Source organism: Antechinus flavipes, chromosome 2 (genome assembly GCF_016432865.1).
Source record: "Antechinus flavipes isolate AdamAnt ecotype Samford, QLD, Australia chromosome 2, AdamAnt_v2, whole genome shotgun sequence".
Taxonomy (NCBI): Eukaryota; Metazoa; Chordata; class Mammalia; order Dasyuromorphia; family Dasyuridae; genus Antechinus; species Antechinus flavipes.
The window spans coordinates 49,435,958-49,452,212 of NC_067399.1; the positions used below are offsets into that span (position 1 = coordinate 49,435,958).

General features: G+C 37.7%; 1 protein-coding gene across 1 annotated transcript in view; it reads right to left on the reverse strand.

Annotated features, from left to right (window-relative positions):
* The window catches only part of DPEP1 (dipeptidase 1), a 43,867-nt gene extending 29,256 nt beyond the window's left edge, over positions 1–14,611 (reverse strand). Inside the window, exon 1 of the mRNA XM_051974757.1 lies at positions 14,513–14,611. The gene's annotated coding sequence lies outside the window, so the exon portion shown is untranslated. The remainder of the gene's footprint in view (positions 1–14,512) is intronic.
* Between the last annotated feature and the right edge of the window lie 1,644 nt (positions 14,612–16,255).

Below are 16,255 nucleotides of genomic sequence, written 5' to 3' on the forward strand. Positions count from 1 at the left end.
ACCTATATGTGTATTATCATAATCCTTGAACACTACAAAGGTACAAATTATTCTTTCCTGGTTCTCCTCCTACCTAAAAGACCACTCCTTCTAAATCTCTTTTGCTGAATCTTCATCTAGGTCACACCTGCTAACTATGGCTGTCTTTTCTCCAGGACTCTTTTCTTCTTCCTCTGTACTGTTTCTCTTGGTGATTTCATTACACTTGAGAAAATCATTTGGCACAGATGTTGGAGCAGCTAGGTGCCATAGTGGGTGGAGCACTAGGTTTGGAATCAGGAAGACATCTTCACGAATTCAAATCCAGCTTCAGACATGTACTAGCTGTGTGACCATGAGCAAGTCACTTGACTCTGTTTGCCTCAGTTTCCTCATCTGAAAAAAATGAGCTGAAGAAGGAAATGACAATCCATTTCAACATATATTCTAGCCTTGGGGAACTACCAGTAAAAGGAGACATGCTCAAGGCATAGCAGAAAGACCAGTTCAGCACAATATTATCTGCCAACAGAAACATCCAAAGGTCCTCACCATTTATAGAAGATCCCTTGACTTTTGTTTGTTCCATGACAGTGATGAACATCTTTGATAAACAGATCTTTTATAACTTGCTTGATGTTTACAATTCAATTTTCATCTGTATGCAGATGATTCTCAAATTTATTTGTCCAGACAAAACCTTTCCTGATCTATGGTCTCATATTTTTTTTCTTTTTTTATTATAGCTTTTTATTTACAAGATATATGCATGGGTAATTTTTCAGCACTGACCCTTGCAAAACCTTCCATTTCAACTTTTCCCCTCCTTCCCCCAACCCCCTTCCCTAGATGGCAGGTAGACCAATACATGTTAAATATGTCAAAGTACATTTCAAATATAATACATGTATACATATCCATACAACTATTTTGCTGCATAAGAAGAATTGGACTTGGAAATAATGTAAAATTAACCTGAGAAGAAATCAAAAATGCAAGCAGACAAAAACAGAGGGATTGGAAATGCTATGTAGTGGTTCACACTCATTTCCCAGAGTTCTTTCACTGGGTGTAGTTGGTTCTATTCATTATTGAACAATTGGAACTGATTTGGTTCATTTCATTTTTGAAGAGGGCCACGTCCATCAGAATTGATGTTAAAATATATTTTGTTGTTGAAATATATAATGATTTCCTGGTTCTGCTCATTTCACTCAGCATCAATTCCTGGAAGTCTCTCCAGGACTTTCTGAAATCATCCTGCTGGTCATTTCTTACAGAACAATAACATTCCATAACATAAACCACAATTTACCCAACCATTCTCCCACTGATGGGCATCCACTCAGTTTCCAATTTCTGGCCACTACAAAGAGGGCTGCCACAAACATTATTGCACATACAGGTCTCAATTTTCAATTGCTAATTGGATCTATGTCCCTTAGACATCTTAAAGTCAACATGTCCAAAACCAAACTTATCTTTTCTGTGAAACTCTCCCTACCTCCTCACTTCTCTGTTACTGTCAAGCACACCATCACCCCCCTAATCATCCAGATTCTCAACCTAAGCATCTTCCTCAATTTCTCACTCTTACTGCTGCCTTCCTCCAAGTTCCATTGCTTATCAAGTCTTATAATTTCTATCTTCATAATATCATCTGTATTTTGTATACATACACATACATAGATAAGCATACATACACATATACATGTACACACACACACACACACACACACACACACACTCCCTTCTCTTCTCTGACACTGGCTGGTGCAGGCCCTCATTCTGTCACACTGGACTACAGAAATAGCTTGCTGGTTGGCCTAGCCATATTAAATCTCTACCCAATCCAGTCCATCTCCCACTTAGCTGTCAAATTTATTTTCCTAAACCTTAAATCTAACTAACCATGCTACTCCCTATTTAATATACTCTAGTGGTTCCATATTATTTCCAGGATCAAATATAAAGCCTTCTGTTTAGCTTTTAAAGTCCTTAAAGCCTGTCCCTTTCCAACCTTTCCAGTCTTATACATTATATCTCCACGCCTTTTCACCCCTCTATATGTTCTTCAGTCCAATAATCTGACCTTTTGACTGTTCCATAAACAAGACACTATACTTCTTGGCTCTGATCATTTTCTCTGGCTATGTGTCACACCTGGAATACTCCCGATTCCATCTACTGGCTCCCCTGAATTTCTTCAAATCCTGTCTTCTGAAAAAAAAAGCTTTTCCTAATCCTCCTTAATCTTAGCACCTGACTCTGAGAATGTAAAATGTATACATTTTATGTGTAAATGATTGTTTGCATACTATCTCCTCAATGGATTATAAGTTTCTTGAGAGGGACTTTTTTATTTGTTTATATTGTTCATTGTCTTTTTTTTTTGTATAATCAGTGCTTGGTATGGACTAGACATTACAAATGCTTGTTGACAAATGCCTTTGATAGGATCAGAACCAAACAAGAGAAGAATGAATGTTATTTTCTTTCGAGAATTGCAAAATTCTTTTAATGACCCTTAAGACAAAGGTCTATAGGTTTAATAGCAATATTCTTCTCAAGACTCTATATAATTGAGAACAATTAATCAATCAAAAAGCATTTATTTAGCATTTACTCCAGTCAATGTGTCAAGAGCTGGACTATAGAGAAGAAGCAAAACAATCCCAGCATTGAAGGATTTTGTGTTCCAGTGGGTGAGATAAAACTACAATTTTAATTTCAGTTGCATTTGACTTTCTATGACCCCATTTGGGGTTTTCTTGGCCAAGATAACTGGAGTGGATGGCTCTCTCCATCACAAGTGTATTGGAATTGCCTTGAATCACCTCATTGTTGAAGAGAGCCAAGTCCATCATAGTTGATCATCACATTATTTTGTTACTATGTTCTCTTGATTTTACTCACTTCACTTAGCATTAGTTCCTGTAAGTCTTTCCAGGCTTTTCTGAAATCACCCTACTCATCATTTCTTATAGAATAATAATATTCCATTATATTCATATACCATAACTTATTCAGCCCTTCACCAAACTCATTTTTCTATTTCCTTCCACTACAAAAGAAGCTGCTACAAACATTTCTGCCCATGTGGAGGACCTGAATTTAAATCTTACCTCAGACACTAGTGATTGCACAAGCCAATTAACCTCTGTCTTCCTCAGTCTTCTTAATTATAAAACAGGAGTAATAATAACCCCTATTTCACCAAGTTGTTGTGAGGATCAAATGAGATATTCATAAAATATTTATAAATGCTTTATAAAGATTTCATAGCATCTCTCACACTGAAGCTGCCAAATAAATGCTTATTCCTCCTTTTCATTCTCTTTTGAAGTTGATCCTGGAGGCAATAGGATAAGAAGCTGAATGACTGACAGGGCTGGTTTACATGGTTAAACCAATTCTTTAGGAAAATAACTATGGCAGCCAAGTGGAGGATGGACTGGAGTAGGTAGAAACTTAAGGCAGGAAGAAAAGTTAGAAGGATATTGCAGAGACAGGAGAGAATGACTGTACCAAGATGGCTATGTGAATAAAAGGAAGAAGGAATATGCAAAAGATATGAGGGATTGGAGATGACACAAGAGGTATGGTAACAGACAGAACGTGGGAGATGAGCAAAACTGAGGAGGAGTTAATGGCACCAAGGTTTAAAGCCAAGGAGAGGATTTAAGGGGAAAGATAATGACTTCTGTTTGGGACATGTTAATTCTAATTCTAATTCAAATTCTAATCTAATTCAAATGTCCAAAAGCTACTTGGTGATATGGGACTATACATTAGGAGAGAAATTAGAGTCAGAGTGATAAATCCAAGATTATATGGGTAGATATGATCATTGAGCTCCATGGGAGTTGATAAGATCATCAACTGAAATAGTATAGAGAGAAAAGAGGAAGGATCCAGACTTAGCTATGGTGGACATCTATGGTTTAGAGGTGTGATTGAGTGAGTATCCAGCAAAATGGAGAGAAGGAGTTGCCAGATAGATAAGAGAAGCACCAGGAGAAAGCAATGTCAAGATCACCTTGAAAGGAGATGTTATCCAGGAGGAAATAGTTATCTGCAGTGTCCAAACCTGCAGAGAAATTAAGAAGGATGAAGACTAAGGAAAAACCATTAGATTCAGTGATTTAAGAGATCACTAGTAATATTGTTGGGGACAACTAGCTGATACAGTGGATAGAATTCTGAGCTTGGAGTCAGGAGGACTTGAATTCAAATCCAGGCTCTGATCCTTGCTAGTTGTATGACTCTACACAAGTCACTTAATGTTGTTTGCCTCAATTTCCTCATCTGTAAAATGAGCTGGAGAAGGAAATGACCCTTGGTCAAGAAAACCTCAAATGAAAAAAAAATTTAAAAAGTAAACTTCAAATGGGGTCACAAAAAACTGGACATGACTAAAAATGACTAAATAACATATTTGTAGTATCTACCTCACAAGACTGTTAAAATGATCAAATAAAACAATATGTGAAAAGCATTTTGGGGAGATGGAACCAAGATTGCCAAGAGCAGACAAGACTCTCTGTAACTCCTTCTAACCTTCTCTCAAACCAACAGTGGCTTAAGCCTCTAAACTATTTTGAAGTCAAGAATCCAAATATTTGGAGTACAACACATTTCCAGATGAAGATATTTCAGAACAGGTCGGTTTCAATCGGGCAGGGGAATAGTTTGCCGAAACCAGACCACAACATAGGGAGATTAGGGCAAGAGGCTGCAGTGGAGAGTCAGAGTGTTGTAGCTTCCTCACACCTGGGAATCTTCTATGAGCCTTTTAGGCCACTCTGTCCTGGTTGCAAGCAGGTGGTTTGGTAGATTTGCTACAAAGGCAAATTGTAAACCACTGCTCCTGGGAAGAATGCCTGGACCTAGCTACCATAACCCAGCACTGGAAATCAATCAGCAGAACTGCTCCAGGACAAATTAAAGCAGCTGTTGCTCCTTTGCATTCAACAAACCTCAAGCCTTAAAAAAAATTAATAAAAAACAAAGAGAACTCTCATCATAGTTTCTATGGAGAGAGAGAAGAACAGACCTCAAACCCTGAGGTTCCTAAAGGCAAAGCAACTCCAGAAAAAGTCCCAAAGAGAGACATGAGCTGGTCTCCATTTCACAAGGCTTTCTCTGAAAAATTGCATAAAGGATCTTAAAAGAGATAAGTAAAATGGAGAAATGAAATGAGATCATTATAAGAAGGAATGGAAAAAATGGAAAAAGAATGCAATGAACAAAAAAATTAAATTGGCAATTGAAAAAGGAGCTAGAAAAGGTAACTGAAGAAAATAATACACTAAAAATGAGAAGTGAATAAATGGAAGTGAATGACTCAATAAGACTTAAAGAACCAGTTAAACAAAAACAAAAAAATGAAAAAAGAGAAGAAAATATGAAATATCTCCTAGGAAAAGCAACTGACTTGGAAAATAGATCTAGGAGAGACAACCCAAAGATTATTGGGCTTCCTGAAAGCCATGATGAAAAAAAGAACCCTTACATTATCTTATAGGAATAATAAAAGAAAACTGCCCTGATATTTTAGAATCAGAAGGTAAAATAGCCATCAAAAGAATCCATCAATCACCTCCTGAAAGAGATCCCAAAATTAAATCCCCAAGGAATATTGTGGCTAAATTTCAGAAGTATTTAAATACCAAGGAACCACAATTAGGATTACCCAGGACCTAGCAGCTTCCACTTTAAAGGATGGAAGGGCTTGGAATCTGATAATCTGAAAAGCAAAGGAACTGTGATTACAGCCAAGAATAAGCTATCCAGCTAAAATGAGCATTATCTTTCAGGGAAGAAGATGGATATTCAATGATAGAGATGAATTTCACCTATTTCTAATGAAAAGACCAAAACTGAGCAAAAAAAAAAAATTGATCTCCAAACACAGAACTCAAGAGAAGCATAAAAAGGTTAAAAAGGAAAAAAACTCTTGAGAATTATATTTCTGTTATGGGTATACTTAGAGAATGCGGTATAATTTGATTTTATTATGATAATATGGGAAAAAATAGAGGTAGAAAGGAAATCATACTGGAAGAAGAGGAAAAATTAGGTAAAATAAGGGAAATTACATCTCATGAGGAGGCAAAGAAAACCTATTATAATTGAGGGAAAGAAGGGAAGGAGATGAGCATTGTGTGAATCTTACTCATAAGATTTGGCTCTAAGAGAGAATATCAGACATATTTGGTATCATAAAGAAACTTGTCTCATCTTATAGGGAAGTAGAAGGGAAAGGGGAAAAGAAAGAGAAAGGGGAAAAAGAAAGGGAAAGACTAATAGAAGGGAAAGCAGAAGAATTAGGGGAAAGGTGTAAAAAAAGGAGGGACTCTAAAGGGGGAGGACTGTGAGGGAGGTGGTCATCAAAAGAAAAGCATTTTGAAAACCTTTAAATGCTATATAATAAAATCAATTATGATGGTGATAAACATTCTGGAATAATGGATACACACTTTGTAGTCAGGAAAACCTGTGTTTCAGTCCTGCTTCTGACATATTGTAGCTGTTTGCCTACTTCTTAATACTTCCCTAGTACTATATATTACAGAGGGTAGGCTAATTTGTATTGGTGGAAGGAGTTTCCACTCTGGGACTTCCCAATTCTGATGAAATCATAGGTCTAAACAAAAGAAAAAATGATAAAACAAAGGACAATTTTAAAATTACTCTCATTCCTATTTAGCTTCCTTTTAAAATGATGCTGGCAAAGTGGAAGAAAAAGGCAGAGATTGCTAAGAGTCACACAGTTTTTAGTCTGTCTATAAATGACAACTTAGATTTTGGTATTCTAAATGTGACATTCTTATCTAATGATGAATAAGTTGTTAATCTATTGCTAGAAGAATTGAATCATACCCTCATGACATTCTTACAACTGAAACTGATCTCCACAAGGAAGTTACAGCTTCTAAGTGAATGGCTTACTGGCTTTCTTTGTAGAGAAAAATAAAGGAGTTGGCCAATTTAGTATATCTCAAGAAACATCAAGTCATGGGATGTTGGTCATTTTGTCTTGAGTTAGCAAAATGATCACCATGGAGAAAATTACAATTTACATGTCAACATATCTGTTAGAGAAGACACAGAAATACAGAAATTCAAGGAAGAACTTTGACAAGATGTTCCATGTAAAATCAGTACTCAGTAACTTCAATGCAAAGATGGATATAAGAAATACGGGGGGGGGGGGATATGTTGGAAAATATTGCTCAAGACAAAGAAATCAAAGTAGTCAAAGAATTATAGACTACACACCTAAATATTATGAATATTTCTTTCTGGAAGTTAAGCAGGAGGCACTACTATCCTTAAAAGTATAAAATTGATAATATCCTAGCTGAGACCAAAAACTGGTTACTGATTTTGGAGGAATTTTTAAATCAGTTGTCTATATATATAATCAGACCATTCACTTGTTATGTCAGAGAACAAAATCAGTACCAAATTAAAATATGAATGAAAAGATGAGATATATACTCAAATGAACTACAATCTGACCAACCTCTTTAAATATACTAGATTTACTGAAATGTGAAATGGAGAAGGGAGCCAACATCAATGTGGATTATGACATGCCTGTGGATTTAAGAAACATAAGAAACATGAATTAAGAAGCACGGGTATGTTGGAACTAGTTTCTACCAGTTCAAGACAACTGATTGATACATTTTTGCTTGAGCATTTATACCTTGAAAATTGACAAGTGCTACAAAATTAGACTTGATTTATTGTTTGTTGATTATATAGAATTTAGAAAGTCATGGAGAAAATGTTAATAAAGCAGATTAAATGTTAAAAGTTTATTTTTTCTTTTGGTGTACCAATTGTTAAAAACTTATCAGGACACCTTATTTTGCCAAGAACAATTTCGAATACAAACTCATTTGTAACGGCTTATACAGGAGAAATTATGAAGAGTATCAACTCATAAAGCAAGAAGAAATGGTGGAAGAAAAAACAAATTTTGGCATGATATGTACTTGAGAGATCATTTCAAGAGCTTTTAAGGATAAAATTGGGGGAAAATATTGAATAGATTTAAATAGAAAATACCTGTTGATTTCTATGACAAACTGTTTTGTCAATCACTGACAGTAAAACTTCTACATTTGAAATCTAACATCAGTGTGCTACAAGAAGAAATGGAAATGATATATATAAAACAAACAAAGATGGGAAGAACAGCTGCACCAGATTAAATACAGTCAGAGGAATTTCTGTTCTGGAAGTGATATATTTTGAGATATTAAAGAATCAACTCTTTAGATTTCTGAGAGTGGGGAAGATTTTTTGAAAATCATAACTATTACTAATACTCCCAAAAAGGTGATCAAGAGAATATCTGCTATTATAGGTATCCAAATACCTATTTTTTATTTTTGCAAAGCCTTTTGAGAATGATATATTCACATATTGAGTGTATCCTGGTGACAATATGCGAAAAGACAGATGTTCCCAAATGATATTCTACAACAAACCACTCTTTGTAGTCACTAAACTGACTGAAAAATACAGTGAATAAAAGATCCCACATCATTTATGGTTCACAGAATTAGATGTGAATGGCAATTTTGAGATTATTGTCTAGCCCCTTTATCTTACATATGGGGAAACTGAGGCCCAGAGAAGTTAAGAGATTTGCGTGAGACATATATCTTAAGTAAACAAGACCAGAATTTGAATTCACTCCTCTATTTTCAAATTTGGTCCATTTTCAAACTTGTCTACTCTAAAAACATTTGATAGAGTAGGATAAAGCCATGGAGGCTCTTCTAACATGTGTTCAAGATTTCTCTTTTTTTAATATTTTATTTTATTTTATTTAATAATAACTTTATATTGACAGAATCCATGCCAGGGTAAAGATTTCTCAACAGTTGTGACAGAAATAACTGTGATGATCCTTAGATAATCAGTATCAAATGAACATTGTCCCAGTGCTTAATATAGTGCTTTTTACTCAGGGACTATTCAACGAGTGTTGACTGTATACCACATTCTATAAGGAATTAGAATTGTGGGTCACTCACATGTCCATGGATAGATGTATAATGGGCATAAAATAGCCTGTAACATATTTTGAGCCATGAATTCCATGTATCAAGTAACCTAAAACATATCCCCAAAGGGCCAGAAAGGATAAGGGCTTCTTGCATGGCAAGAGTTAGAGATAGCCCACTGATGCCAGATGTTTCACCAGCATTCTTTTTTTTCCAGAAAAAGAATTTTATTTACATTCTTGCAAAAGTAGGTGTCCAACAAATAGGCGCACCCATTTCCCCAGCATTCTTGAGTAAACCTCACAGCATGTTGGGTAGACTCCTTGTTAAGGGTTTATTGAAAGACATGGGGAAAGAGCAGGCATTAGATTTGCTATGATCTGTACCTTGAAGACTCTACCTCCTTGATGAGATCATGGATGCACTAGATCAGCCTGAATGATGAACATCACCATGTTGGTCAAAAGATGATTAATTTTTATTTGCTACAAATTTCAAGAGCATCTATTAAGTTCTAGAGGACTTTCAATCTGCCTTGATGAAGAAGTACATTCACTCATGAAATTCCAGATTCTTGAACCATTAAAGAATTCACAAAGTCATACCCAGCACTTAACAGATTGTTTACAGTTACTTACGTTGGTCTCTTTTGGGCAACTAGGTGGCACAGCAATAGAGTGTTGAAATCAGGAAGACTCAGAATTCAAATCTGTTCTCAGACACTAGCTATGGGACCCTGGGCAAGTCATTTAACCCTGTTTGCCTCAGTTTCTTTATCTGTAAAATGAGTTGGAGAAGGAAATGGCAAACCACTCCAATATCTGCCAAGAAAAACAACTAGATAACAAATAGTCCCTGATTTAGAGATTTCCTTTCCTCTTCCTCCCTCTTTTCAACTTCCTTTTGTGTATTGTCTTTCCACATTTGACGCTTCCCCTTACATTAGAATGTGAGCTTCTTGAGGGCAAAGTCTATATTTTCCTTTCTTTGTATTCCCAATACTTAGCGCAGTGACTGGCCCATAATTCTACACTTAAATGTTAACTGATCATTGGTACAAATCAGCCATAAGCATTCGCTCCAAATCAGAGATTTAATCACCTTGTTACCTTGTACAGGACTCTGCTCAGCTTTCCTGAAGATCCCTTTACTAAAAGGCAGAAGGAGAAGTATCATTCACTTGGTACAAACCAGCACAGTTGTATCCACAGTGTGCAAGTCCTCTGTTGCCCTATCTATCGAAGGTGGGCAAAGGTAAAGGGACCTGGGAGATATTCTTTCCTTCACCCACATATACATTTCCAATCATTATTACCATGATATAGGAGGACAGCATGCTAGCTTTTTAAAAAGCACAAGCTTTAGAGTTAGAATAACTGGTTTCAAATGAACCCTGATTTTACTATCCATGTGACCCTGTGAAAGCCGCAACCCTGGCCCTCAGTTTCCTCATCTGTAACACCTTAGGTCTCCTATGATCCCCATAGGTTTAGGGTAGAGAGTCAAAAAGCTGCCACACACTCATGCCTCTTGCTGCCTGCCCCAGGCTTCTTTGGATGGGTAGAATGGGTAGGATCCTCCAAACACCAAGCAGCATCATGGGATGGGATCTGAGAGGCCATGGGACCCAACTCCATCACACTGACAATATCCATGCTTGGTGAATTTATTTAATCATCGATGACAGGACAATTTAATCCCTTAATACATGGAAATATCCTCAGATATTAAGGGGAAAGATTGTCCCAAGTAGACCAAAAACACTACAGAAAAAAGATAAGATTTACATATGACAAAATGAGGGTTTGGGGGAGGAAGGAATAATTCACTTTATTTTTATTTTGTTTAATTCACTTTACAAAAAGTCTCACTGTGAGTTTCCTTTAGCCTACGGTCCATTAACTTTTTGAAAAATTGTTTTCTTCTGATAACTATATTTCGGGGAACTGATTTCTTTTATAATCTCATGTATTTCATATTTGGTACATTCAACATGTTCTTCTAAGAATAATATATTATTCTGAATGATAGCTATCATTTATATAGCATTATTATGTGCCAGACATATTGAAAAGCACTTTGAAAATAATATCTAATGATTCAGGCCTGTTCCAATAATCTTGTGATGATGAGAGCCATCTATACCCAGAGAAAGGACTGTGAGAACTGAGTGTGGATCACACCATAGAATTTTCATTCTTTTTGTTGTTTACTTGCATTTTATTTTCTTTCTCAATTTTTCTTTTTTTTTTTTGATTTGATTTTTCTTGTGTAGCAAGATAATTGTATATATGTATATATTGGATTTACATAAACATGTTTAAATATATAGGATTACCTGCCACCTGGAGGAGGGGGCAGAGGAAAGGGAGGAAAATCGAAACACAAGGTTTTACAAGAATCGATGTGGAAAAATTATCCATGCATATGTTTTGAAAATAAAAAGCTTTAATAAAAAAATTCACCTAAAAAAAAGAAAATAATATCTCATTTGATGCTCGTAACATTTCCACTAGGTATTATCCCTGTATAAAATAGGTTGAGAAGCCCTGATTTTTTAGATAAGGCAGGAATCATGTTTTTGCCTTTCTTTATGATTTATTAATTATATAATAATCATTGATATTCATATATAATAATTATATAATAGTATAATATATAAATATAATAATTGCATACAATTAACCAATATACTATAAGGATAATACTAGGCAGCATTTATATAGTGCACTAAGGGCTTTACAAATAAGATCTCATTTGATCCTTGCAATGATCTTGAGAAGCAGATGATATTATTATTTCCATTTTACAGAGAAAACTGAAGCAAAGATTAACTGACAAAAGGTCACATATCTAGGACATGTCTAAAACTGGATTTGAATTCAGGTATTATGTGACTCCAAGTCTATCTCTCTATCTATTGCTTAACACAGGTCTGGCACATAGTCAGTATTTAATAATAATAATTTTTTTTTTTTTTTTTGCTGAGGCCATTGGGGTTAAGTGACTTGCCCAAGATCTCACAGCTAAGACGTGTTAAATGTCTGAGGTCAGATTTGAACTCAGGTCCTCCTGACTTCAGGACTGGTGCTCTATCCACTGAGCCACCTAGCTGCTCCTAAAAATTAATTTTTGACTAACAGACTGAAAGCCAGTTCCTGAACTGTATTTAATACTCAATTTGATTTACAAAGATAAAAAACCAGTATTTTTAAGAACATGCTATGTCCTCAGTGAGCTATAGCATACTGTTGCTCCTACTTAACAGTACTCAAACCCATAGATCACTACGAGCCCCAACCTGTTTCCCAGACTGCTAGCAGCAGTTTGTTGCTGTGTGAAATGGGCCTTAATGGGCCTGCCCCTCATCCTGGTTTGGCCTGACTACCATTCTACTTAGCTGTGTATTCCTGGGAGTCTCCTCCTTGGCAGTGTACCGGGACTCATGCCAGTGCAGCCAACATGGCATCCCCCGTAAGTCATCCCATGGGAATGAACTCACAGGCTTTTCCAGTCAAACCCTTATTCACTTTACAGATTGGTAAATTGAGGTACAGCGATGCAAAGAAACTCGTCTACATTCACAAGGCTAATGAGTAGCAATTGCAGGTTTAAACTTAGGTCCCCTGCCTCCAAATTTATTTAGTCATGATAGTTATCTGTTGCATGTTCCCAAGTTCCTCTGGCTCCTATTATCCCAAAAAAGGAATTATTAAATGAAAAGAATGTCGGGGGATGTAAGGTCTTTGATTTGGCCAAGTTTCCTGATAAACCCCAGAAAATCTCAGACACAGCACAATACCCAAACCCAAGATGCATCCAGAGCCTGTCAGAAGTAAAATGGTTTTTGAGACCCAACCATCACCTTTTTTCTTTCTGAGACTCTCTTGCTAGTGACTATTGGTACAAATAAAAAATAGCAATTGTCTCACTCTCCTACTCTCTCCCAAGACCCAGCATCTCCATGCAATATCACATATCCTAGATTTTGAGGAATAGAAAGAAGGGAGCCATCTAATTTAACCCATAGTATACCTCATTTAAGTTACAAGTGGCTATCCAGCCTCCAAACAAAATTTCAAGAGCCAAAACCATCTCCACATCAAAATTCTTCATTCCATGAGTGCCCTTTTTTCATTTTGGATCAGATCAACTCCCTCTCGATAATGCATAAATGAGTGAGACAGTTTGCTCTAGCTGTAGAGAGGCAGCATGGTGCTGCCCTGGACCTTAGAAATTTGAGGCTCACCTCAAGTATTGTGGTGACCGTGGGCCAGGTCCTTCATCTCCCCATTCCTCAGCCTCCTTAGCTGTAAAATGAGGGAGTTGGACTAAATGATCCCTGAAATCCCTTCCAGTTGCAAATCTATAATCTGTGAAATCAAATAATAACAGAGCAAATGATATCAGGTATATACAGTACTTTGAAAACCTCAAAATGCTGTGAAGTCTTATTATTGTTACCCCTCCCAGGGAAATTGTACTTTTAAAAAAGAACCCACATGTTAACCAATAAGAATGAATTCTTTGCGAAATAATATCAGGTAAGCAAATTTTCTGATGATCCTGTACTGATTACCTCTGTGTCTATCCAAGTAAACGCCACTAGAGGAGATATTTGGGCAAATGTTTCTTACTGGGGCCCTTTAAATGTCATGAAATAGGAAAGCTGGCTCTGGACCAAACAACCAAAGAATTACTTAAGTCTGCTGAAGGGAGCCTTCGTGACTGAAAGGCTCACATTATCTCCCATCATTTCCAGGAAAACAAATTGGGGTGGGTGAGGGTGAAGAAGGAGGGGAAAAGATATGTGTGTGTATGTGTGTGTGTGTGTGTGTGTGTGTGTGTGTGTGTGAGAGAGAGAGAGAGAGAGAGAGGAGAGAGAGAGAGAGAGAGAGAGAGAGAGGAGAAAAGAAAAGAAGAGAAGAGAGAAAGAAAGAAAGAAGAGATGAGAGACAGAAGAGAAGAAATGAGAGAGAAGAGATGAGAAAGAGAGAGAAGGTAAGAAAGAAGAGATGAGAAACAGACGAAAAGAAATGAGAGAGGAGATGAGAAAAGGGAGAGAAAGAAAGAAGAGAAAGGAGAAGAGAAACAAAAGAGATGAAAGAGAAAGGAGAGAGAAGGTAAGAAAGAAGAGATGAGAGACAGAAGAGAAGAGATGAGAGAGAGGAGAGAAAGAAGGTAAGAAAGAAGAGATGAGATATAGAAGAGAAGAAATGAGAGAGGAGAGATGAGAAAGAGGAGAGAAAGAGAAGAGATGAGAAAGGGGAAAGAAAGAAAGAAGAGAAAAAAGAGGAGAAAGAAGAGAGAGAAAGGAGAGAGAAAATGAGAGAGAAGTGAGAGAAGGTGAGAAAGAGGAGAGGATAGAGAAGATGAGAGAAAGAGAGAGAAAGAAGAGGAGGGAAAGATGAGAAAGAAGAAAAGAGATGAGAGAGAAAGGAAATATGAAAGAGAAAGACACAGAGAGAGACAGAAAGAAGCAGGACAAACTATTGGGTGGTTACCTGACTGCGAGCTTGGGGAAGCTGCTGCAGAATTGACTCAAGCCGAACGCTGTGCCTCTAAGTGAATACTTGAGTATCAAGAGCTGTCCCCTTCTTTCCCTGGTAGGCTCCACCCTCTAGGACTCACATTCCAAAGGGTCTGGCTCTGGCTCCATTTCTTTCTGTTTTTCTCAAGTACGTTCCAAGTCATAAAGGCCCCTCTGGCCTCCCACCATGAAAAAGGAAGCCAGCCACCTGGGGCTCATTTCCCTCAAGCCGGGGTGAAAACCTAGCAGAGAATTGCAACAACCTCAGGATCCCAGCATAGGGGAGGGCTGGGGCCCAGAGGAAGGACACAGAGGTGAAATGAGGGAACCGAGTCCCCAAAAGGTGAAGTGATTCCCTAGCTAAGGTCACACAGCCGCCTAGTAGCAGAGCTGGGGCTAGACCCCTTCAGGCAGGAAAGCCCATGATGGTCCCTCGGAAGAATAACTTGATTCAGGCTGAGGGTGCTAAGACTTCTCCCTTTCAGAAAACACCTTTCTTCTACAGCAGGATGGAAACGTAGATGTCATGTACTTCCAAACTCCTCATTTTCCAAATAAGTAAACTGAGGCTCAGAGATTGGAGGTGAGCTGTCCGAGCCAGTAGCAGAAATGGGTCTTGAACCCATGTTCAACCTAGATACCGTATGCACTCTCCTCCATTGCCTTCATGCTTTCAGTCTTAACCTCCAGGATTGACTAACGGAGATTTCAAGGACTCAGTTGGGCCAAACGGCAAAATTCCTGATTTTGAACTGGGGGCTATACAGGGTCTTGGGGTACGAGATGATACTTAATGCCTTAATCTCTGTGTTGTAGCATCTCGTTCAAATGGTCAAGGGGTCACGTGGAGGTCAGCTACCTTTGGAGTGACTGATGGAGCTCAACATCTGTCACCTCGCGCCTGATGGGCGTCCTGCAGTGAGTTTCCCACTTCCTACGGCCGAGAAGACTTCTTAGAAGTGATCCAGCTGGTTCTGAGTGGTTCCAGTGGATCTGAGAGTGAGTCAACTCTTAGACAAAAGGAGATATAAATACCTTTGCAAATGTAAAACAAAACCTGATGCTTTCCCACCGGAACGGCCAAACGCAGCCTCCTTCCCCTGCTTGGAGAGAGGCTCTATGGGATCCAGACACATGTGGCATGTGTTGTCAGACATAGCTGCTATGTGAGCTGGTTTTGCTTAACATTTTTTCTCCACTACAAAGGGAGGCCCTTCGGGTGGAAGGGCTGTGGTTAGATCCAGAAATAAGGTGACACGAAAACAAAAGGCATCAGTCAGAAGAGACAAAACGCTTGCCTTTTTGTCTAGACTTAGGAAAGATACTAGTGTTGATTTGGGGGTCAAGACTAAAGCTCAGAGCCTGAGAACAATGATTTGAGGATCCAGGGAAGTAGAGATTGATAGATTTTTCTATTTCAAATACATACATATATAATATATATTTTTTAATTTAATTTTTTTTTTTTTTTTTTTTTTGCTGAAGCAATTGGAGTTAAATGACTTGCCTCGGGTCCCACAACTAGGAAGTGCTAAGTATTTAAGGTCAGAGTTGACCTCAGGTCCTCCTGACTTCAGGGCTGGTGCTCTATCCACTGCACCATCCAGCTGCCCTCACTCTATGTCAAATTTTATTATAGCCTTGACGAAGCTGAGAGGAGGGAAGATCATCCTGGAGCTCCTTAGTCCAGTCCCCAAATAGCTTCAAGCACAGGCTT